Source organism: Chelonoidis abingdonii, chromosome 10 (genome assembly GCF_003597395.2).
Source record: "Chelonoidis abingdonii isolate Lonesome George chromosome 10, CheloAbing_2.0, whole genome shotgun sequence".
Taxonomy (NCBI): Eukaryota; Metazoa; Chordata; order Testudines; family Testudinidae; genus Chelonoidis; species Chelonoidis abingdonii.
The window spans coordinates 39,059,665-39,082,809 of record NC_133778.1 but is presented as its reverse complement, the minus strand read 5'-3'; the positions used below and the strand labels follow the sequence as shown (position 1 = coordinate 39,082,809).

General features: G+C 41.3%; 1 pseudogene; it reads right to left on the bottom strand.

The window, feature by feature from the left end:
* The window catches only part of LOC116827195 (dynein axonemal heavy chain 11-like), a 209,705-nt pseudogene that overhangs the window by 137,070 nt on the left and 49,490 nt on the right, over positions 1 to 23,145 (bottom strand).

The following is a 23,145-nucleotide window of genomic DNA, read 5'->3' as shown; positions in this document are numbered from 1 at the left end:
ATGTCTTGTGTGTCAACTAAGGGAACCCTGTTGTGAAATATTTTGGAGATTATCAACTCCTTTGGGCATTAACAGGGGTTATATGTATGTATTTACGTAAGGGCAATCCCCAGCTCTGTTTGACTAGAGACTAAGAAGCATAACATAAATCATATAAACATTTGCAATGCACGGTGGAGAAAAATGGTGATTGGGTCTGATCCTAGACATAGCAAAGGAAACTGTGTTTCCTGGAATATGTGTAGGTAGGAAGTACCTCTTAAATTAAAAACATAATAGAATCTAATAACTGTGGGGATGAAATTCTGGGCCATTTTCTGATGCAGACAAAGTGCAGCTTGTGTGAGTGAGCTGATAGATATCAGTACACTGTAACTGAAGCCCCAGTGCTGGAAATGGATATTTATGATGCTGCTGTAGATGGTAGTGTTAGGGAAAAAGCCCCCTAGCTAAAGCATCCATCCTTGGGAAGTGGAGAGTAAACACAGAGAAAAGTTTCTGAACAAAAAGAAAAAAAAGTGAATGAAGAAAAGGGTCGTTATTTCTTTAAAAATACATCAATATATTTTTAATAAAACTGAAAACCTTGAGGATGAAAGCAAGAGTTGAAAAGGTTTTCACAGCCAATGCACACGGTGTTAAATATCTTATTCACTCCTTGTCTCACTCTGCGGAGATCATAATTACTATCAAGTTAGTATTTAACCTATCAAATGAGCCTGACCTCAGGGAAGTGCAGTGCAAAGCTCTGTTTTCTCTCCAAAATGCTTGCTAATCTAGGTTTATTTAATGTATGCACATGGAGTAGGGATAGTTTGAGGACTGAATGCCATCAAAAATTGCAAATGCCAGACATAAGAATGTAGATAACACCTTAGCACAACAGTCTAGTGGCAGGAAGGAGTGGCTGTCCTATAGAGAAGGACATTATATTGATGGTTTATTTTATTATAAAATACTCTAATAATTCTTATCAAAATAATTATAGTCTTTTTTTTTAACAAAGACCTGATAGCCAGAAAAGTGTTCAGAAAAATTACAAAAATGTGTAGTGAAGGTTTTCAGATGCAGCTCAAAGTATACTAGGAGATACATTTCTGGGACTCTGACTACTTCTGCTTAGTGAAAGGCAGGACCCCAGGAAGAGGTTTTGGGAGTAAATATTTCTCAGTTATTTATCCATTTCCAAACCAAAACTTGATAAGCTTGAAGGAGAAACAGAAAACACCTCAACTTACAACTGCCGGGAAGGTAATTCTAGTTAGATGCCTCCTGTCCCTTCCCCCTAAATAGTCTGTGCATCTCCAAGCATAACATGTATTGGGACTACTGAGATAAAATTTTGGCCTCTGATGAGAATATCACACAGCACAAGGTAAACCCTGTTAAGCAAAATTCATAGTATCCAGCTGAGTATTGAGAAGTGTAAGAAGAGAGCCCAAGGCATAAATCCTGCCATCAAAAATAAGAACTCACCTCTTAAGTTCAGCAGAGTTGCTTTATGTTACTCTGTTGGAAGAAGACAACCTGAAAACTGTCTATTGTAAGATATTCCTTGTCCAAGGAGGGCCTTGGATGATGTAGAACTGATACAGCCATTCCCATGCCCCCTTCCTACAGCTGAGGTGGTATGTCTATGCCCCTGTAGTCCTCAGTTGTCACAGCAGACATCTGAGGCTGTTAGCAGCCAGTGTAAGTTAGAAGAGAATGACTTAGAACAATCACAGAGAGAATAACTATAGAGCTCCACAGTGTTATTTTAGAGCCACTTTGCAGACTGTAATCCCATTTTAAATACCAGATTTTCAAAAAAGAGTGCAGTAGGTCAGCCCATAAACATCTGTATGGAAAAAACCATTTGCATGTGCAAATTAGTTAATGGTGCACCTATGTCCCTTTCTGCATGTCACTTATTCAATCTACATGCACAGCAAATAGTAATTTGAGTTTGTAATTTCAGTAATACCATGTACAAATGGGTGGACAGGTGTGAAATTTGAAAAATCTGCTGACACATACAGATGCTTGACACACATATACAATGTCAGAGGGTAGACTGGCCACTTTAGGGAGTTAGACTCTGCTCCGCCTGGATTTTGTTATACCCTGTAGCAGGGTGTCACCCCGCTCATGCCCTAAAGGGCTTAAAACGGCCCTGCAGAAGGCTGTGGTGGAGAAATGCTAGGGTGATTGGGGGAAGCAGTCACAGGTGGGGCCACGCCCCAGTTAGGCCACAGCTGGCCTTATAAGAGGGCTGAGGGCCAGAGACTGGAGCACACGTTCTCTCTAGCTTCCTTGAGAGAGAGAAGGACTGGGCTGCCTGGGAGCTGAGAAAGGTACCTGAGATGGAGCAGTGCTGGAGAAGGGCAGAGGGAGCTGGGGAGATCCAGCCTGGTAAAACCTCAGGCTGCAGGCCTTGGTGAAGACCAAAAAAGGTACTGGGGCTGCAGAGATGCATCCCAGAGATAGACAGAGGCAGCTGGTCCAACCTCCCTTGCCAATGATGAGTGGTTTACAGACTGCAGTCTGCCTCCGAGAACGGGGGCTAGATGATGACACCAGTAGCCACTGAGGCAAGGTGGGGATAAGGGCTTGGGGTTTGCCCTGTGGGGGGAGACCCAGATTGTGGGTTACTGTGGGGGCAGAACCCTGACATAGATGGGCACTGGGATCCAGGAAGGACACAGGGGCCAGCAGCAGGCAAGACACAGGCCTGTACAGGGCACTCTGGCCTGGAACATACATTCCAGCAGGAGGTGCCACGCCGGTGAATCCCGCCACGTACCCCTTGTGATGTATTTGTCTATGAGACAGTGTGCGTTTGGTCAGGTGAGCAGGATTACCAAATAGCAGCCTGGGAGCAGGATTCCCTATAAAGGGAACATGTTCAGTCAGTGAGAAGGAGAAAGACAAAGGGATGTAGGGTATTCAGAGCGGATTCAGAATCCTGTCTGGAGCTACCTTCAGTGAGAGGCAGGAGCAGAAGACTTAAGAAGAGGAGGCTTGAGGAAACAGCGGACAGGAGGACCTGGGTTTTTGAGGAAGGACTGCTGAATCCGGCCAAGGGCTGAAGAAATGACGAGTGCAAGTCCCTGCATGGTGAGCATCAAGATTTCTGCTCCAGCATAACTACAAGTGGAAGCTATTTCCATGTGTGAGGTTAACTACAGAAGAAGACCTTCTTGCCATAGGAAAGATCCTCACAACACTGACAGCCCCTTTGACCCAATACACCTCAACCAAGTAAAAAACCAAACCAATGCCCAATACTGAAATAAACCACAAGCAATCAATGCCCTAACAAAAGTAAATTACCCATCTTAAAAACAAAAGCTTTGCCCCAAGCAGAGATTTTACCCTGAAAAAGGAAAAGCAGCAGAGACTTCATGAAGTCTACTAGGGACTTCAGTGTTGCGCCACTGGTTTTATGCGGAAGGTGCTCAGATACTCCTGTGATGGGCAGCACTTTAAAACCCTAAGGCAGGAAAGGCAAACAAAGAGTTCTCCACGCTAAGCAAAGGTAAGTTTGGCTACATCTACTCTACAGCTTCTGTCAGCATAACTTATGTTGCTCAGGACTGTGAATAAACCACCCCCTGAGCAACATAAGTTACACCACCATAAGTGCTGGCGAGGGCAGCGCCACTACTGACACAGCTTCTACCACTTGCAGGAGCTGAAATAATTAAGCTGAAGGGAGAGCTCTCTCCCATTGGCATAAAGTGGCTACATTAGAGAGCTTACAGCAGCACAGCTCCATCGGTGCAACTGTGCTGCTGTAAACTCTAGGGTAGCCTCTCTCTTACTCTCTGCAGGGTCAAAAGAGCAGAACTTGTGCTGAACGTCGTAGATATGTCTTAACATGAGCCTCATCATGCTAAACAAATGCTTATCCCTGGGGCCTTATTTCTGCTCCTAGGCGGGGATAACTTGAAAGCTGCTTTCATTATAGCAGGATCAGGTTTCCCTGTGCTCCCCAGTCTGCTCACCACCTTTTATCTGGTGCTTATATGTTTGTCAATCCACACTTGTGCAGTGCAAGAGCTAGTTCTGCATGACGGCTTTGCAAGCCTGTAATAAAAAGTTTAAGCCTTTCACACTCAAATTAAAATAGCTCAAATGAGAAACATTTACTCACTGAAAGAAAGCATGTTTTAACAAAATGTAGCACTTATAGCACCTACCTGAAGACGCTGATGTACTGAAAAACTTCTAGCAGTAAGATTCAGGCATATGACATACTGACAATTGTGGATTCCTTTTAAAATCAGTTTGTCTGTCATACCTATGTAGTTACAAAATAACAAAGGGATAATAAAGCTCAATTGTATATTCACAGTTTGAGATTTCTATTGACAGATGTTCACACTGAATGCTGCTACAAGAAAGGCTGATTATGTAGCCCTGTGTTAAAAGAACTGAAAAACCCTCCTTTGTTAAAACTCCCTTATACTCCATTTGGAATCTTTTAAGGGACACTGTCAAGGTTGACAGGCTCCAAATTATATTGGCAGATTTAAAATAACCACCAAGTAGGGAAAAAAAACCCAGCTGTCAGCCACTCCAAAAAAAAGGGCTGCAACAGTGTTCAACATCCCAGCTCCAGGCAGGGGGAACATAAACTAGCAACAGTTAGCTCCTGGTGCTTTGTGAGAATCAGAACGATGGGTGCACAGAATGAGAGCTGATATATATGGGCCATGCCATCGTGTGACAGAATGTACCCCCCACGTTCACACCCTACAACCTATTGTAGTAAGTTTTGTACAAGGCATGTCTTGTAAGGTAACATTTGAAAACTCATCTTGCTGGTATCATTCTGATACAATGTGTGTGGCAACATTGTATATAAAGTTATAAGATTTCCCTGTATGATGTTATTAACACGTTCCAACTCTACCACCCTGCCCAAACAGAAGCTGGCAAACAGGTCTGTCCTAAACAAAGGAATGTGTGTTCTGCTTAATTTGTGTTTAAGCAGTAAACAAAGTCATCAAGCAGGGATGGAAACAAAGAAAGTTCAACCAAGTGAGAAAAACCAGCAGGGAACATCCTTCCACAGTAACTCTTTGTCTCCTAATGTCCTACTGGAAATGGCTTTCAAGAGAAGGGACTGAAACTATCAAAAAGAGGGACAAACACCCCAAGGGACACCTCTCCCCACCCCCAGTGCATTGCATTCACTGCACCTGAAGTGACAAAGGACGCATTTGTTGGACTCTGGAGGAGAGGTCCTGCCCTACCAGATTTGGTCAGTAAGACTGCTGAAAACATGGTGAGAAACTTTGCTTGGATCTGAAATAGTTTAAGTTCAGTATTAGTAAATATTTTATCTTCATTTTTCTTGTAACTATTTCTGATTTTTATGCCTCATTACTTGTACTCACTTGTATAAGCTTGTTTTGCTGTTTTATCTAATCCAGTGTGTTTAAACTGAAGTCTCTGAATAACTATTTGAGATAATCAGCTGACATATTTTATGATTAATGGATTTTATGACTAATTTGTACTGTCCAGGAGAGGGCTGGGCAGTACAGGACAAACATTTCTGGTGGAAATCTAAGACTGAGTGTGTGTTGGGGCCACTCTGCAGTATAACCAAGGCTGACGAGAGCCGGAGTGTAACCCAAGTGTGGCTGGCCGGCTGCAGTTACACACAGACACTCAGAGGGTGTGGCATGCATGCTGGAAGGCTGTTTCTGAGTGGCCCAGGTGGGAGCTACTTCAGCAAGGCATTGTAAGGCACCCATGGTTGCACGGATGACAGAGCTGCTCATTAGTCTGGATTGCACCCAGCTATGTCATACATCTCTTCTACTCTCTAGACATTTCAAAATTGTCATGCTACCTTATCCACCTACAGGGGAGAGATCTTCATATGTTTGGCCTAATTCCAACATTTTGTCTTACAGTGGAGAACAGATCTCCTTTTCAGTAATGTACCACAGTTTTGTAAGTGTCCTTTCAAAAGGGAATACTATATAGAACTTATAGCACAGAACTCTTGGGTTCTGGTCTAACAGCTGACTTGAAGTATGCCATCGCTGTACTATACCCTTGTGCAATTTATTTAGCTTCTTTAGATCTTGTTTGCCTATAGTTAAACTAGATCTGATCACATTTGTCCAGTTCACAAGGATGTTGTGTGGTTTACTTTGTCCAGCCTAATCCTGAATCCTTGTTCAGACAAAAAAACACTGCGGTCAGTAGTTTTGATTAAGGACTGAGAAGGATTTCATGACTTCCCCATCATGTGTATATAAAATGCTTTGAGATCTTTGAAGGAAGTTGCTATAAAAGTGAAAAATATTATCATCATTAACTTCCCAATGCAATTTCTGCCAAAAAATGGAGGTTATATGAAATCCCTGACTCAAAACACAGAAGGATCTCTCTGTTGCCATAGATGTATAAGGTGCTGGTTTAGGTGAGTATACAGCCCATCTACATGGAAAATGACAGGAGTGGAGGGGAAATATTTCATGTTTACTAATCAGATTTGTAGGAGGCACATTTTTCATGAAAATATTGCTAGTTGTTTTGCTGCATATTTACGGCAGCAACAGAAGGATGGAACAGAACTGTCACACTCAAGCTGTCCCATTGCACCCAGCATGCTGTGTGCCTTCAAATGAACAAATCAAAACTTTGAGTTGACTTTTAATGTTAAGGCTGCATGAGATGAAAAGTGATGATTTCTACATATTGAATGTCAAAAACAGACTCTTCGCAGATACATTTTCTGGTACATAGAACAAAATGGGACAAATAGCTGGGAGAAGCTAGAGTCCAGTATAAAAATGAGCTGGCTTTACCCCTTCTTCAAATGTATTTATCAATGGATCCAGGAGAGCAGATAACACAGACAGAATCTATTGCCTAATGGATCGCTGACGGACAGACAACATGTTGAACAGCTACCTCACAAGAAACCTCAGTTCAGCCAGAAATAAGACATCATCATGAGATGACTTCTGTTAGGTTCAATACTTTTTGTAAGAAAATTTTAAAATGTGCTCCCTTATGACAGATGATTCTTTCTCATCAAAAATTGTAAAACTGACATTTTATGGATCTCCTTTAAATATTTGGTATCTCTAAAGAGAATATTATCATTTTAAGATCAGTAAAGTACTGTACAGTATTTAGTCCTTTATTTTAACTGAGCTGTGTAGGCATACACTGGACTGACACTGGGCAGGATTACAGATGGTCAGTAATACTGGATGGAAATAGAGTCCCCAGTCCAATGATATTTACTCATTATATGATTGGGCAGGATACATTGCACACATTGTGTGTCTTGGTTTGGCTGGTTATAATACTGCACTTTCTGGGCTATGCTGGTAGCTGGTCGAAGTTGCCTAGTGTAGAAATAAGATGGAAGTTCTGTAGTTTAATTTCCTACAAAGCATTCTGCACAAACAACAACTCTTCTGTATTCTTATTGTCCAGGAGCATCAATAAGAGAGAAGTTTATTTGGGGTCTTCCTTTTACTTTCAATAGCTCTTTTTCTAAAAAGATTGCATGTTCCAAAAATGCAAAATTAGCTGAAACAAAACATGGAATCCTCAGAAAAACAGAATTCATCTCTAGCTTCGACAATGCATTTTTCCCTCCAAGCCTGTATTTCCTTCTGGGCCCACACCATGAAGCTCCTATCATACACACTCATTACCACCACCCCAGAGATAGTGGACAAAATTTAGAAATGCAGCCATCTAAACTAAAACCAGCCATCACCACAGTGATGCACAAACTCTTGCGTTCATGCCAAGAATACAAGCCCTGTCTGTGAAGTGATTTCACCAGCCTTTTACAAAACATTTCTGTGAAATGGAGGGAAATAATCTCCACAAGATTCCCCGCAGAGCTTCTCTTCACACAGACCTACCACCTCTCACTTGGAGAAGTCAGTTGCCTTCACATCACTGCCTCCAGATCACCAGAGAGAGTTCTCTAGAAGTCTCAGGGCCTATACACGGAGAGAGAGTATGACAGGGATACCTGCAGCAAGGTAATCACAGAAATTTGAATACAGCCTAAGATTTTATTAGCTTTACTGCAGCCCCTCTCCATCCAGGAAGGATGGTTCTAGGGGTTTCCCTTACAGTACAGTGATGCTGCCACACAGACAGCTCTTGACTTTCCCCATATTTAGGAGGATACATGGCTTTGGTGGAGGGGCTACCTAAATTCCTTGTTTCTTTCATTAGAGGTCATATTCCTTCCCCTGCTCTACAGCCTGGAGCAGGGACATATTCCTTCACTCATAGTGCTTTAATGGAGATCCCAAATGGTCAGGTTCACACAGGCTGCACGCTGGTTCAGAGGTCTGGCCGTTCTGATATAAAACAGGATCTGAGTGACTTGCTGTAATAGGAACTCTTGAAGTAAATAACAATAACACTGACAACTTTTAAAAATGTTACCAGTGACTGTAGTCAAGATGTTGTGCAATTAGAGCATGACGTTGGACAGTACCACAGGCATCAACCTCAAGAACATTAAGATAATCAATTAAATAAATACATTTTTAGCACCCGAGGGAGAATAATTTCTTTGAGCTTCCTTTTCCAAGGGTCTTTTGAGAACACCTATCAATGGAAGAGATGCTGTGTAAGGATAAATGTTGAGGCATTGGTATAGCAGAAGGCCTCATGCTTACAAACACTTGACCAGGTGCTTCACTTTAAGCACATTAATCCTCCCACTGGACAGATCATGTCTTTAAGGTGAAGCGCCTGCTGACGTGTTTGCAGGTTCAGAGCCCAAATGTTGCTCTTTGGATAATAATTTAGATGAATTGCTTTCCATGCACCCCTCCCTTAAACCAGAAAACCTAATCAGGTATCACTCTATTTACGGACACAGACTGATCATTTTTAGTATCTGATGGTTACCACAACAGAAGAGATTATGACAAACCATTAAATAAACTTTAAAGGGAGGCTCAAGTACTTCATATAGTTTACAGTTTATTTATATTCTCCATTGTTTTAAACAGCCTCTTAAAATTTTGAAATAAAATGTTGCCCAACAAATATTGATGGTTACTGTTTGGCACTTCCTCCCTTTAGTTCCCTACATTTATTTTAAGTGACTTTAGGGCTAGTAGAGAGAAGATGCCAGCCTGACTGCTCTGAGGAATGAAGCCCTCTTCTCTTTGTCAGTCACAGAATTGCAGACTTAGTACCATACAGGCAGAGGGAGCTCATGTTTTCCCCACAGTGACCTGGAAGGACCTCTGCTAGGGTGGAGGGTAACGTTCAGTTTATATATGCACACTATACTTCTGCCCTTTTTGCTGAGTCTGCCTGCATGGGTACCAAAGCTTCTGTGATTCAGACACACCTTAGAAACTTAACTGAGGGCTTCAATTCATTTTTCATAGGCAATGGGATGGTCAGGTAATGATTTGTTCACATTATCAATTTGAACCACTGACCTGGAAGCTAAATGCTCCTTATCCCAGTGCCAATTTCTGAGCCACCTTGTCTCTTTTAGCTCTTGTTTTCTTTTTTCTTTTGGTTAATTCTGTGGTTGCACATCATCAGCAATAGCAGAATATCACATACGGAGGATTTTTTCATGAACTTGTGCTCTTTCTACTGGCTCCGTTGTAGCATAGTGCAAAATATTGTAGAACCTATGTAAATAGTGGCTGTATTTTTCAAAATCTTTATTATGATAAAGGACGTAAAAATAAAATTTTGGAATCAAGACGTTTTCCACCAGAGTTTAACAATTTTACATCAGGTATTGAGCCTAGACTAATAGCATTTCTTTAATTGCAATCCCACACTCCTGCCATATACTACAAAAATCTAATACTTCATGCACAACATTTACCATAGGGAAAGATATTTATTCACCATTAAATTGGTGATTTGCTACGTGATTACCATGTCTAGCTTGGAAAAGGAAATGGTAAACATTATGTGAACTCTTCCACTAGAAAGGATAACGTTTCTTTTGGAGAGTTACTGTCAACCATTAATTGAGCTATTTGGGTTGTTTAGGCACAAACTGAATGTGCATGTGTCCTTATGATAAATAAATGGCACAAGGGAGTTTACAATTTTAAGACCTGATTCTCCTCTCCCTTAAACCAGTGCTAATCAATAGTAACTCTGTCAAAATGAATTGAGTCTCACTTATACAGAGACAGGCTAAGCGACAGGAGAATCAGGTCCTTGGAGTGGGAATGGTTACAGTTATGTACACTGAAGCATAGCAGATGTTGTGTAGTAAATGAAAGGGACTTTGGCCACCATGTAATCTTCTGATAGCTTGCTAACTTTGTCAGACACAAGGACTGCTTTTCCAACCCCAGCATTTCCGATTAGCATAATTGGCTTCCCCGTCTCCAAAAGTAAATCCACAAAATATCTCAGGCAAACTGTCTCAGCAGTATGAATCAGGACAGTCTACTTGCAAAGAAAAAAAATCAAGGCGTATGTGTGTCAGAGACAAAGAAAAGATGCATGTTATGCAGTTAAAAGGGTTTAAACACTACTATAAAGCAAATAGTTTGCCTTTAATACTCCAAAGTAGTGACAAGAAAGTGAACTAATACGCAAGATTAAACAAGTGGAAATATACAGCAGAATTTATATTCATCATAATCTTATTAACACTGCAAAGATCAGAAATTAAATAGATAGTCTAGTAAGATTACATTATATGGCATTTATAACTCAATGTAGTAGGATACTACATTTTCCTGTCACTGGCAAGATAGTGAAATATAATATTAGAATTATTGCAATATCTATACACACATTTTCAAATATAAATGGCATGCTATAAACATAACTCATTCCACTACTGTATGATTCTGTTGAAATAATATAACATGGATATAAATGAAGAAAAATGATGCTGAATTGCCTTACCAGCTAGTTGGAATGAAATACTATCCAAGAAGATCAGAATTAAAATTGGGAAACTGAGTAAATACTGTAGCAATAGTGTCATTCTCAGAAAAGCACCAATTTCTTTTGAAAATGAAATTGCAGATATACTTTAATATTTATCACACCAGGTACTTCATTCACACTGTACAAAATAGCCATATCATTGGCAGAAATGAAGTATGAAGTCAGCTTCTATAGCAGATAAAATTAGAATCTAGTGAGTGGTGGAGAAAAAAGATTTCTCTCTACAGGACTCCAAATAAAAAATAAAATATAGGGCCTGTAATGCACCATTATTAATACAAACCTGTGAACTAGAGGAGGCAGATAGAAAAATGTATAGTCGTCGTGATGTGTTTTTCATATTGAATAAATCCCACACCTTCAGTTGTGTTCCAACTGTCTGGCTGTGCATATGCAATATATTAACATAAGTCATGAGTGGAAAGGTTACGTGTGCTAAAACAGTACTACTGCTTAGGCATAAAACAGCATGTCTAACGATTAAAACATGGCAATGGGAAATAGGGTTTCTGAATTCTTCTCTTGCATCTGCCATTAAGAGAGAAATGTGTTCTTGAGATAGGTCAGGTCTGCACTATAAACTTACACTGGTATCTCTATGTCGCTCAGGGGTGTGAAAAATCCATACCATGAGCAACGCAGTTATACCAACTTAAGAGAGAGGCGGTAGCTATGTTGACAGGAGAAGCTTTCCTGTTGGCATAGTAGCCCCTTCATTGAAGCACTGCAGCATTTTAAGCGTAGATCTGTCCTTAGTCAGTTAACCAGCATAATAGATTTAAAACTTTTATTAAAGTTAATGTTTAAAATTAAATAGACACAAGTTAAGAGGGAAGGTACTGTACATCTGGGGTCAGGCTTGAGTTATGAGGGATTACAGGTATCGGTTGCAAGGGTGAAGAGATACATACATATCACATAACCAGCATTGACACAGATTGGGGTGCAAGAGATTTTAAAGTGTCAGTGGATAAGTGGGCTTGGGTACACCACCCGTGGAATGTATAAGGAGTCCAAGTCAGTATCCACGTAGCGAATGAATACTTGGGTGGAGTGCGTCCCTGGGTTCATCAGGGAAGTAAATGGGTCATTTCCCTGGTCGGTGGTCTCAATTACTCAGTGTGGTATTGACGGTGTCCTGTGATGTGTTCCATATAAATGTCTCTGGACCACCTGATGGTGTCGGACACCATGAGCTGTCTCATGAGCCTGGCGTAGCATCGACCAATTCTGCACCCTCTAAGAACCGGCTCGTTGTGGGGGTCCCACGAACCCAGGGCTCCCACGATCAGCATGTGTATCTGGACCTCATAACCCTGGGCTCTCAGGGTCTCTGCCAGTGGCATGTCCTTCAATGCCTTCCAGGCTCGGGCCTCGTGAAAGGTCAGTGACCTGTTTTCAAACGGCACTGTGACGTCTACCATGAGGACCTTCTTCTTTTCTTCGTCCATCATGACAATGTTGGGTCGCAGTCTGCTGTCTGTCCCGGGGATGGCTGAGTCAAGGGTGATCTTCCCCAGGAATGGCGGGATGGCTTTCACTAGCCGGCTCTGGATGGTGTTGTGGCAGTGCTGCCAGGCTACGGAGTGCTGTTTGCATCCACATAGGATGTGGGCAGGGTCTCGTTTGCGTAGCCACACTTTCTGCAGTGCTTGTCCCAGTTGCCATGGTGGATGGCTCCGTTGAGGGGAATGCAGTTGAGTCGGGCCCTTTGGACAAACCACCAGTCAGCGAACCTGGTGAAGCTGCCCCCGGGGAGGAAGCGGTTGCTGGTGTCCCACTTGCTGGACACCTCGAACACCTTGCCCTGGTCTGGCTTCCACTTGAGGTTCTCAGCATAGTGGCAGCACATGGCATCTTTCAGGGTCCTTTTCAGCATAGCTCTGGTGGTTGGGGTGATGATGGTGTGGTCCAGGGTCTTTATGCATGGCCCCAGTATTCCCAGCTCCCGGCGTTCCTCACACCACTTCCAGCAGCAGCCGATTCTCTTTCCCAGGTGTCTCGAGGTGTTGTGGGCACGGGACCAGAGAGAGGACAGGTCTCTCCCAGTCTCCCCCGAATTCAGCCTCCAGGGAGCCGCAGAGGTAGATGGCAATGTCCTGCTCAGAGGGGGCCCTGGCGATGCGTTTCCTGACCAAGTCCCAAACAGCTTCCTGCACGATGCTCATCACCATCGGGCTCACGCACATCAGGAGGCAGAAGGCATGGGTCATCACCACCACATCACACAGGTCACCCATCCAAGGTCTGTTGGCTCCGCCCTGCCTGTGGGAAATGTAGATGATGTCGGTGCTGGCCCTCTGGGGAAGGTAGAGCCATTTCCTCATCAGCTGCCTGATGGTGCTCTCAGCCTTGTTCAGGGACACTGAGGACAAAGGAGATGCGGGAGATCAGGAAGGTATTGAGGGCGTTGATCTTTTGCCAGGGGACAGGCAAGGAGAAGTCGATTCTAAATAGCTACTTGACAGGGATGTTGCAAGGCTTAATTAAGGTCTTTTATATGATCCTTGGGCGTAAGATGCTAGATAAGCACATAGTATTTTAACATGGAGAAATGGTAGATTCCTCTTAATTAAGGCTACAATCACCTTCCATTGTAGAAAACTTTTTCTCTTTATAGCTTTGGCTTGACCTAAAATTTGCCATGTTTACTCTGAACATAACCAACCATGTTTCTATCTCTGTCAATGAGACAAAAACAAAAAAACAACCCACCCAAAATAAGATGACAAAAATATTTTCATCATCAGTCTCTCAGCTGACTATTTTCAAAAGTGAAAAGAAACTCCAGTGTCTGGTAGAATTACTCCTCCTCCTCCTCCTCTGTTTCCCTCCTATGGCAATGTCCAGATGGGATAACTGAGGAACACAGGCTTAAATGATTTGACAAAGATCATACTTTGTAGGAAGTTTGTGGCAGAGTTTTGAACAGAATTCTGATCTTACTGGTGGTTAAGGTTAAGTCTTCCAGGACTACACAAAATAAAACCATAAAAGATGTTTAAAACAAACCAAACAATCAACAAACTTTGGGAAATTACAAAATTAAAACATTTGGTTTAAAAAACTCATTAAATCTGCTAAGAGCCAACAATGTTCTGACCTATAATATTACATCATTTTCAAAACTCATGTAACTTAAAAGCAAGGAAATTAATAGATAAGGACTACAACTAAGTGAAATTTTTCAAACAAAACTTGTTTAGCCAAAAAATGCATATACTAGTTGATCGAAGCATTTAGTGAATTTGTGAAAAATTGTGACAAAAAAAAAATCTGCATTTTCCAAACAAAACATTTTGATTTTTTATTCATGACTTTTCATTTAGAATTTTGCTTAAATTTTATTTTTAAAGGTAAAAAACCTCACAAACAAAATGAAACAAGATTCTTTTGACTTTTTTGTTTTATCAAAAACTTCAAAAAAGAATTGTTTTGTGCCAACCTGACTTCCCCCCCCCAGGTTTGGCCATTGAACAAAAAACCTGTTAATTATACCACTCTGGTAAGGGCATCATACATTTTATACAGCCCACATAACAAAAATATTTTTATTAAGTATTAAAATCCATATTTCATCACAACCTAACCATTGTTAATGCAGACTCTCACCCACCCTGATCTTTCAGAACAAAGCTCCTGTCCAGCAACCAGTATATTCTATTCATCAAGCACAGAGACTAATAATGTAACATTACAGCACAATTTTCCTTGCCAGAAACCTTTGCACTTATCATGCCTTGCAGTACTGCCATTTTTCTTCAACTGAGCTGTCAGGCCTAGCAATAAGGAGCTGCAGGAGAGCTAACCACAAGAAAAGGCAAAGGAAAAAGAGGGTGGGGAACTTGGAATGCTTTGTTCTAAGTTTAAGTGGAAAAGTAGACTAAAAACCCCCTGCAGATAAAAGATGTTGGGAAGAGATCTTAAAGGCTGTTATGAAGTTAAACAATTTTTTAAAAGTGATGAAAAAAGACAAAGGGCACATACAAGAAAACTTTAAAGATGTGCTCCAATTGCTAAATTCTGGACTGGATTTCCAATATTCCCCTAACTGCAGAGATTTTGAGATTCAGGGCTCTGCTCTAGGAAGAGGAAGTGAGAAAATACAAAAAGCAGAATAAAGTAAAACAAGGAAGAAAATGGATGGATATAAACCAAGTGTGGAGAAATTGGGGGGGGGGGGGAAGCAAAAGTACTAAGTTTACAGCAACTGAATTTCTTCTAGACTCACAAGGATCCCACTGTGGGGCACTCACCTGGTGCAGCCAACACCAGAATCTTTTAGCCAGCACCCTCTTGTACACCTTGATGCCCTTACAGTGTGAGTATAAAAGGCAGAGCAGCACCAACTGCCACACAGTTCCTTAACTAACATAGAAATCCAGATAAAGGCTCAATATCATTGGGGAAGAAGGGCAAGTCATGGCATCCATGCAGACAAAGCATCTCAAAGAACACCAGATATGAGAAGGTAAGCAACCTCTCCTAGTTGTGAGCACTCTTCCACCTGGATCCCACGTAGGTAAGCGACTTGCAGTTGCCCCTCAGGGAGGGGAGCGATTGCAGTACCTGTCTGAATAATGATTATAGAACACCTCTACCAAAATGGGCATCCGATATAGAAACTGTGACAATGGAGTAGTGACCGGTGAATCCATTAACTGAACTCCAGCTAGCTGTGTTACAGGATTTCAGGGATAGGGACATCTCTTAAACAATCATAGAATCAAAGGACTGAAAGGGACCTCAAGAGGTCATCTAGTCCAATATCCTGCACTCATGGCAGGACTAAGATTTATCCAGAGCATTCCTGACAGGTGTTTATGTAACCTGCTCTTTAAAATCTCCAATGATAGAGATTCCACAATCTCTCTAGGCAATTTATTCCAGTGCTTAATCACCCTGACAGTCAGCAATTTTTTCCTAATGTCCAACCTAAACCATCCTTGCTGCAATTTAAGCCCATTGCTTCTTGTCCCATTCTCAGAGGTTAAGGAGAATACTTTTTCTCCTTCCTCCTTGTAACAATGTTTATGTACTTGAAAACGGTTATGTCCCCTTCTCACTCTTCCCTTCTCCAGACTAAACAAACCCAATTTTTTCAATCCTCCCTCACAGGTCATGTTTCCTAGACCTTTAATCATTTATGTTGCTCTTATGTGGACAAATTGGAGAAAGTCCAGAGCTTTTCTGAAATGTGGCACCCAGAACTGGATACAATACTCCAGTTGAGGCCTAATCCACGTGGAGTAGAGCAGAAGAATTGATTCTCGTGTCTTGCTTACAGCACTTCTGCTAATACATCCCAGAATGATGTATGCTCGCCCCCCGCCCCTCACAAAACAGTGTTACACTGTTGACTCATATCTGGAAAAATGCAAGCTACAATATCTGGGCAAATATGGAATAATGCTGAACCATGCATTCAATAGGAGAGAGAAAATGGAAAGTAGTAACATTAGTGAAGCACTGATGGAGATAGAAAATAGTAAATTACACTTGAGTTTGCTATACCCTTCACTACTATCATCCATGATTATGATGCAACCACAAAGGAAAACTACACCCAATTTTGACCTCTTCATCATTATCAAATCTGAGGCAGTTCAGAGAAGAGCAGCAATAATGGTTAAGGTAGAGCTAGTTGAAAAGTGGGTTTTTCAGTGGGAAAACCTTTGATTTTTCAGCAGAAATTCAAATACAGAAAAATTTCTGCTGAACTGAATATTGCGATATGGTTATTCTGCCATGGAGCCCTCAGGAGTTGTAGTTCAGATGCTTTGTGCTCCTATTCTCTTCTATAGGCTGGTCTCCCTGGTTGAACTACAGCTACCATGATACAGTCTCCTCTCTTGGAGAGAGGAAGCATTGCATCATGGGAGTCATTGGCCAGGGTGTGTCCTGGGAGATATAGTACAGTTGAGGAACCAAGCCTATAGAGGAGAATGGGGACATGAGGCAACCAAACTACAATTCCGATGAGGCACATTTCTAAATCAGAATGATGCAGTCAACATTTTAATCAATGATCTGAAAGTAAATATAAAATCTGCTGCTAAAATTTGCAGATGACACAAAGATTAGTGGAGCCATCTGGATCCCTTGGTAAGAGGTTTATGATATGAATGGCAGTGACGTGGGAAAGATAGAATCCAGAAGCCAGTAGGAATACTATTTTCCTTTTTCCTGCTAGGGGTTTTTAGCAGAGAGAAAGGGTTTGGTTTTAAAAGTAGCCAGAGAGAAATTTTTTTTCTGCTGCTTTGGAGGCTTTCATTACCTGCATCTGACGAAGTGGGTATTCACCCACGAAAGCTCACGCTCCAAAACCTCTGTTAGTCTATAAGGTGCCACAGGATTCTCTGCTGCTTTCACAGATCCAGACTAACACGGCTACCCCTCTGATACTTGACAGTCTGATCTGGTCTCTTTGATAGTTGCTATCACTTGTGCTGACTGCCAACAACCCTGAGGGACCTTTGTGACACCCTGAGATTGTCAGGGGCATGGATATCGCAGCCATGCCCCTTCTCCCTGGCTACACTCTTGTGCCAGCTTCAGGGATCACTGGGGTGACCCTCCTGTGGCCAAACAAAGAGCCAGAAGTGTCAGACAAGCAAACACCAGAGGGCACCGCCAACACAAAGAAAACAGGAACCAATGACTACCAAAGATCCCTAAAGCAGGAACCAGCGAGGACTAGAGGCAGAGGGAACAAATAAAAGACGGCCATTCACAGGCGGGAGGGAGACCTTGAGAAAAAAATACAATGAAGAGAGCTGAGAGAAAAAGAAAAAAGACTCCTGCCTACAAAGAGAGACAAGCAGCCAAAGAGGAAGTTTAACAAAAGAGAACAGAGCAGCCAATAGAGGAAGCTTACAAAAGAGAAGCAGACAGCAGACTATTATATATCTATCTATCAAAAGAGAACATAGCAATATATATATCTCTATGCTTTTCAACGAAGAGATGGAAAAAAGAGAGGGAGACCTATCTATATAGGCCTATTTAGAACAGGCTAATAATAATCAATCGCATGTTCCAATCATAACCCCTCTCGTATGACAGGTTGTTGTTCATACTGCAACAAGAAATTTCCCAACTATATAGCATGGTGATGTATCCACCTGAGACCTTCTTAGAATATCATAAGCCTTTCTCCCAAATCTGGACCTTAGCGTCCAAAATCTGGGTGCTTAGCATGAACCTCCAAGCTTAATTACCAGCTTGGATCTTATCTCGCTGCCACCAGACAGGAATTACAGCGCCTGCCTCGCTCTGGTCTCCCCAAACTTTCCCTGGAGGGACCCCAAGACTCAGAAGCTCTGAGTCTACTGGCAAGGGAAATAACCCACTCCCTTCCCCCTCCTCTCTCACCCAGACTTTCCTCTCTGGGCTAACCTGAGAGTATTGATGCAATCTCTTTACATCACAATACCAAAGAAGCATGTTCTCCTCTATTCCACAAAAGACAAACCCCAAATACAAGGAAACAGAAATGATTCTCTCTCTCTTCCCCCTCCCACTCAATTCCCCTGGTGCTGCAGAGCTTACCCTCCTAGATCTAACACAAAGAGAATTCCCTCCCCTTGTTCCTTAGCCTACCAGAGAGAAGAAACTCAAACAAGTCTTAAAAAGAAAGCTTTATATAAAAAAGAAAGAAAAAAGACATCAAAATGATCTCTGTATCAAGATGACAATACAGGGCTATTGCTTAAAAGAAAATATGAATAAACAGTCTGATTCAAAAAGATATCCAATTTGAAACATTCCAGCAAGTTACACACATGTAAATACACCCAAAACAACATAAAAGCCTATATTGTTTTTCTACTGTACTTACAAGTTGGAAACAGAAGATTAGAAGATAGAAAGAAGCTTCTCATAGCTGAGAGACAGACAAAAGACACAGACCCAAGACAAAGAAGACCCGCAAATTCCCTCCCTTAAGCTTTTAAAAAATCCAGTTTCCTGATTGGTCCTCTTTGTTAACCCTTTACAGGTAAAAGAATCATTAACCCTTAGCTATCTGTTTATGACAGGCCCATTCAAACAAAATTAGTATTAATACAGCCAAAGGCAAAGTCATACATCTAAGAACAAAGAATGCAGGGTTTACCTACAGAATGAGGGTTGGGGGAACTGGATGCTAGAAAAAAGAAGCTCTGAAAAAGATCTATGTGGACAAGCAACTATAGAAGGCAGAGTTTGGCAATCCTTGGGCTCACTCGCGGTTTCTGTATTATGTTCCTAAAAGTTTATGCTTTGAGGTTTCAGCCAGCCACATGCAAGGGTCAGGAAGGGATTCTTTTCCCCCAATATATCCTGAGTTACCGAAGTGGTCCACGGGATGGAAAAAATACCTTAACAATCAGAGATTGAAAAAGCTCAATCCTTTCAGTTTATCAAAAAGAAGATTGAGAATTGATATGATTATGATGTATAAATACATTTACAGGGAGAAAATACCAGGTACTAGAGGACTCTTTAGGCATAACAAGAAACAATGGCTGGAAGCTGAAGCCAGAAAAATTCAAACGAAAAATAAGGCACAATTCTTTAAATAGTGATGTTAATTAACCATTGCGCCAAACTACCAAGGGAAGTGGTACCCTGGATGTTTTTCTAATAGATATGCTCTACTTCAAACAGGAATTAATTCAGGGACACCCTATGGCCTGGATTATATGAGTCAAGACTAGATGATCACAATGATCCCTTGTAACGTTATGATCCATGAATCTCTTGGTGACTTCAGATCAAGACTTCATGTCTTTCTGGAAAACTTGCTTAAGTCAAATACAAGTTATTGGGCTCAATACAGGGGAAACAGGTAAAATTTAATGGTATGTGATAGTCTTTTTAAAAAGCGAAATATGTCAAGCTTGCTAAGAAATGACTAAGGAGGAAATAATAATCTAAAATGTTGGAAAGCTGTAAACAGAAAGGTGATAGCTACATTACTGAGAAGAAATTAAGGGAGGGAAAATGCAAATGGACTATCGGGGAAATATTTTGACAGTCAGATGACTCTGCAACAGTCTTCCAAGAAAAGTGGTGAAACCCTATTGCCTGTGACATTTAAATCTAGAAACAATAGAAAAAATATTATTGGGAACAATCCTGTATTGGCAGGCAGAGAGAGTGAATCATGTTAGTTCTTCCTGAGCTACAGTTTATCCTGATCTATGGAAATGGGGCTGCATGCCCCACGAACAGCACAACCCCTTATATAAAACTGTTCTTCAGTCCAGCCATGTGGGAAAATATGGCTTACTGACAGTACTGCAGTTTCTCACTATGGATGCTGCTGGCTTTCCGAGGAGGGGATATTGACAAGAGCATCTGGGCCTTGCATACTGCCCTCATTCCTTGGAAGTATCACAAATAAAGTTATTTTACTTTGCTGTGCAAATCCTTTCACCTCAACCAAGCAAGTTAATAATTGTTAATGTACAATCCGCATCCAGCTTCCACACTGACTCCAGTCTGGGTTTGGCTTCCTATCACCTTCATCAACATGTTAAGCTTGTTTGAGAATGCCTCCTCTAGTTTGGATTTTACTGACATATAAATATCCCTAAGAGTTTTGGCATAATGTCTATTTTTCTTAGGTCATTTCCAGTTAAGAATACAAGTGCCACAGCCACAACAATACAAACCAATAGCATTTGCTAAAAACAAAAACAAACAAAAACCAGCCACCAAACATTGTAACTATTGTATTCAAAAGCACAAAAGGGTTGAGTCCACAATAAAGATTAGTTCCCTGTACAGTTGCTTTCTTTAAAATGAAGGGATAAAATTTCTGGCCTTACTATCACAAGGTGTGTTGTTGTAAGAACAGAGGAGTATTGGTTAAGTTGAAGGCACCCACATGACCTGCCTGAGCAGGGCAGCATGGCTCAGGAGCTATGTAAACCTCCACCCGACTTCCTACACCTGCCTTGGGACCACAAAGCCTCAATGAGAGCATCATCCAAACCCCTGGACTAACAAGTGACAACTGTACTAAGTCCCTGTTCTATACTAGAATTTATTGACACTAGGCAATCAGCTGCAGTCTTGGGATCACCTGAAATTGTCCCAAGTGAAAAGTGCTCAGTAATAAACTACCCAAAGTACAGAACACACTCTGCAAGTCCTATCTGTTTGAGCCTCCTGACACAAGACTACAGACCTGGGGGCCTAATCCTGCCACTTTTGCTCATCTGAACAATCCACGGGCTGCAGGATCAGGCCCATTACTCACCTAAGCAGCCCAGTGTTTCGCATGAGACTCCCAGAGAGGAATTTCTTATTTAACACAAATCAATGTTAGGTTCTCCCCTGTAATTTGAAATATCTGCCTCTGAGATCTCACTTCCCTATGGTCAAATCATTATCCCAGGACAGATCCTATTCAACATGCAGAAGAGAAACTTCTGATCAGCCTGCTCAATCTTCCCTATGCCCCTAATATTTCTGACAATATATTTCATTTCCAACTCTTTTGTTTTTTCATTTCACACAGCCGTAGGCCCCAATCCTGGTTGCAATGAATTTAATGGTAAAACACCTGCTGATTTCAATGTGCACAGGCCTAGAGCATCCAATATCTGCATGTGGGCTGTACCACTCACCATTGTGACATTTCTACTTGTAAAAATGTGAAGCGTGTGTGTGCGCTTGCAGCACTGAGGCATTTATAGTCCAACTTATGTACAATTCACCACAGAATCCTCCTCAGACAGTGGCAACTAGAAATGTATCACAAAGCAACAATGAAATGGCAAGTGTCCTACCAGCAGTGTAATGATAATCACACATTTGCAAGGCAGCTACAAAACAACGCTCTCAGAGTTCCAATGAAAATCACGAATTGTAGTTCAAATATGTCTTCACTCTGAGTGCGTTGGGTCATTTACCTTAACAATGTGAACGTGTTCTCATTATCATGTTCACCTTGATTAGTGTATAGTCTAACATTTAAAAGTGCACTTCAGATGGACGAATGTCTGAATGCATGATTGGTTCCTAATAAATTGAGCAACCTCCTAATGAACTGTGAGGGATCTAGAAGGAACTGTGGTAGATACTAGACAGACACAGAGAACCAGACAAAGAGAGATAATAAGGAGGGAAAGATATTCTTTCAAATGGTTTGTCGTATGTGCATCACATACTGCATAACTCATTGCTAACTTAGTGATATTGAGCAGGAGGATGTACAGAGTAAGGGAGGGAGAAATTATTAGGAATTTGGGTGGGGAAAGTGGATGCCAGTGAAAGGTCATATGTGGATATCACAGGCATGACCAATCTGACTGATGTGATTTGGGACTGTGCTACTCAAATATATCATGCCCTGGAGCAGGGAGCTAATAGTGTCTCTCTGTCCATCTCTCGTTTGTCTGCTGTTGGAATATTTCATTTAGTTCTGAGCACCACATTACCAAAAATATATTATCAATTATTACACTCATATGGATTCGGAGAAAAGCAACAAAAATGATCAGATTAGTGAAATTTTTATGAGGACAGATGTAATGTGCCTAGTTTGGCTAAGAAACAACAGAGAGAACATGATCAAAGTATTTCAAGCTGTTTGAAAGAGGTCGATACCACGGAAGGAAAAAAAATTGTGAGGTACTTGGGGGTATAATTAGAAGTAAGGATTTTAAATTAAGAAAGAGAAAAACTGAATATTAAGAAAAAGTTGAGTGAGATAGATCAGGCTGTATAATTCCCCTCAGCGGAAGTAGTAGAAGCCCCAACACATTGGGACATTTAGAACTAAAGCACTAGAAAGTATGCTGCAGAGATTAATAGTGAATTATTAGAATGAGTTTTTTCCATTTCTAAATTCTCATTCTATGTTATGGATTGTAACCATCTGGTATTTCCGTTATTCTGAAATTTGCCATCGCTCATATTCCTTCAAAAAGCAGTTGTTCATATGAACTTTTTCCACTTGTCTCCTATAATCCTTGAATGTCAATATTGTCCATACACTAATGATTGCCTTCAGTTTTCAGTGAGGATACAATGCTTAGATAAGCTGAACCAGCTGGCATTTTTGGCATAGCCATTTTAACAATTTGCACACCAAGAAGAAATTTGAAATGAAAAGTCAGACCATAGCAGATGATATAGCTCTGGTAACACCAAGAACTTCCTTTCCAAATATCTGGAGTGTTATACACGTTTCACATCTCAGCAACC